The sequence below is a fragment of the Mirounga angustirostris genome, unplaced genomic scaffold, assembly GCF_029215605.1.
Source record: "Mirounga angustirostris isolate CCGP_5_RB_7025 unplaced genomic scaffold, mMirAng1.0.hap1 SCAF_8, whole genome shotgun sequence".
Lineage (NCBI taxonomy): Eukaryota > Metazoa > Chordata > Mammalia > Carnivora > Phocidae > Mirounga > Mirounga angustirostris.
In genome coordinates this window covers 45964871-45967848 of record NW_026991716.1, presented here as the reverse complement: position 1 = coordinate 45967848, position 2978 = coordinate 45964871, and the positions used below count along the sequence as shown (strand labels likewise).

The window sequence follows — 2978 nt, the reverse complement described above, 5'->3', positions numbered from 1 at the left end:
ATGGTCACAGCTGGATCACAAGGAATCAGATAAGGACAGTGATAGCAGAAGCCCAGACTCAGGACTTTAAATTAGGACTCCTTATGTTCCCATTGCTTAGTACCAGTACTGACTCTTGACCTTTGGAAGATACTGAGCCTGTAAGCAAGAGAAGAAGGTTTGAACTTGGGGTAGAGAAATGCGAGACGCCATCTGACATAACTGACACACTTTCCCTTTTTTTCCTGGAAGTGCTTCTTCATTTAGACAAAGCCCCAATGTCTTTGGTCTTAAAATGAGTTGGGTAGCCTCCTGGTGCTTACCACTGGCTGTGTTCTTACACCTACTGTACCGAAAGAGGAGGCAGAGTAAACCTACCCATACACACCCCAGCGCAGGCCCTCTCTTGAGTCCTTGTCAATATCCTTGGGAACAGTTGAAAAGGCTCCATAACAACAAAAGGAACTAAGATGGAAATCTGAAGGAATTATTTGCAAGTACAGTTCCTAACAAAGAAGGTTTAGTTTTTGAGTTCTGCTTAGGAACACCGTGGAAGGTGATATGACTTGAGGCTATGGAGGCACTTGTGTTTTTGGATGTCAGAAGGGTGCTGAAGACAGAGATCCAGGTCTTGCTGACTTTCCGTGTGTCACCTAGAGAGTTGATGGACAGACAGATGCCCCATATTCTTCATGTTTTTGTTCCGAGAAAGAGTACTGCCAAAGCCACATCCTGTTCCGGTGCTGCATCTAAGAGGACATGTGTCGCTACCACACTAATTAGGAAGGGCCCCTTCCAGCGGCCGGACTCCTACTTGCTCTGATCATGCTGTTAACCGGCCAAGGATCTAGCCCTGCCAAGTGGACCACAAAGGAGAGATGCTCTTTTTTTTTTTTTTCCACCCAAGTGGAAAAGATGCCTGTGGTAAGCTCTTCCATGTTAGAAATTCACTCTTGCATATCTTAGGTCTCTCAACGATACCTCCAAGGATTTCATTTCTTTAGACCTTAAGAGATCCTTGAGGAGATAAAGCGTGAGGATTATCAGGCAGTCACTTGAAGAACAATCGACTAAGGCAGCAGCATCAGAACCCACATGGTGTCCGCACACATCAACGCCTTTGTTATGATAGCAGATCACTGTAATTTTCAAATGTTGTAATTTGGCAAATTGGATCTTCAAATGGGTGAATAAGTTCACCTTAAAAAAAAAATAGTACTCTCACACAGAGACTGATTGCTCATTTTTGTAGTTTCTCTCCTCGGGAGTGTTTGTTGTGTGTGTTTAATGCTCTACCCTTTGTTTCCCCAGCCCCGTCGGAAGTGTGCTACTCTGCTGGTTTCTTTGATAGCTTTGCTCACTGAGGCAGAGCAGCCCCCGAAACTGTTCAATATATCTGACCGGCAGCTATCCTCAAGTGGAGCGGAAAGACCCCGGGGACACGCTCCCTCCTCCCTGTTTCCGAGGTGTGGCTGCCGCTGCTGGAAATGCATCACCTTTTACCTGTTTAAAGTTTATGTCTTCAAAGACAATCACATTGTTTTCACACGCAGAATGATTTTTTTCTTCCTTTAGTTAGCAGAATTAAATAACCGTATCATGAATAACTTATTTGCCAGATTATTTTAAGATTCACGTGCTATATTTTTGACGCAAAGGAAAGACATAACATTAATTTCAGCACAAGTTATAAAAAATATAATGCTGGGGCTGTGATGACTCACTTACTATAGTTAAAGTGATCTTCATGGTTCATTTAAAGGGAATAAGTTATAGTATTTAGTGCTTAACCAAAGATAGTCTAAAATGACTCACCTTTTGTAATATTAGCAAATGTTATATCCTATATATATCTAATCAGTAAGGGATTGTTAATGCTGAGGACTACTTTTGTCCTTGCTTATATTCCAACCTCTCTCTTTCAATAAATTCTTCCTGTTGCCTTTAAAATTCTCATATTTCCCACTGAAAATAAATTACTGAACACTTAATTTCTTTCCTTTAGCAGCAAATCTACCTCTTTCTCTTCAAATGTAAACTTCACAAAGTGTTGTCTGCATTGTTTCCTTTTTAATGAATCTATTAATCCAAACATTTATTTAATAGCTACTCTACACCATATAGTGTTCTAAAATTAATTTGAGGGGTGCCTGGCTGGCTCAATTGGTGGAGCATATGACTCTTGATCTCGGGGTTATAAGTTTGAGCCCCACCTTGGGTGTAGGATTACTTAAAAATGAAATCTTTAAAAAAAATAAAACTAAATTAAGTTGAGATTTCTGATCATCAAGACAGTATAAAGAATTCAAAGTGATTTTGGGGGGGATGAAACTTAATTCAAGTTTTTCCATCCAAACTATAAATGCAAATAACATATAATGGCTGTCAATGAAGGCTTTCTCTTGACTCTTGTCTTATTTAGCATATTCTTATTTTTTCTTTTTTTCTTTACTGTTTCAATCAACCCTTATTTACTGTGACAGCCAACTCAGTCTATGTCTGTCAACATTATACTTTAGTGTTTTTTGTCTATGTTATGTAATCTGTTAGGCCCCTTGAACCATATGACAGATACAGAGATATCTTGCTCTTTGGGGGGAAGTAGACTTGCATAAGGTGTGAAGAATATGACTCTCTCATTTTTTTTTTTTTTTTTTGACTCCCTCATTTCTGTAGGGAGAGAAGTTCTCTGTGAAGTGTATAGATGATATTTCTAAAGAGTTACCAAGAGCCTTGTATATGTATGTGAGTTAGAAATATGGTTTCTCGCTCAACCTTCAATGATTCCTTTGCCTCCCCTGAGGTTACTGTTTGCACAACACAGTAAAAATGTGGATGGGAAGTAATTCCATACTGCAGTTCAGTATATGCCAAAATATAGATTTTCTACCTTTATATACTCGAGAAGTACTGCTTTTGACAGTGTCTAGGGAGTTTAGATGAATATATAACACCAGCTTAGCTGTAATAGTTACTTCTGGCAAATGTGAGGGCTCTAT

The 2978-nt window shown here is 39.4% G+C and overlaps 1 non-coding gene across 1 annotated transcript; it reads left to right on the top strand.

The window, feature by feature from the left end:
• Nucleotides 1-285: 285 nt before the first annotated feature.
• LOC123838086 (small nucleolar RNA SNORA51) lies at nt 286-417 on the top strand. Its single transcript, XR_006789420.1, has one exon. It is a non-coding gene; the product is annotated as a small nucleolar RNA SNORA51 (small nucleolar RNA).
• The last annotated feature ends 2561 nt before the right edge of the window (nt 418-2978 follow it).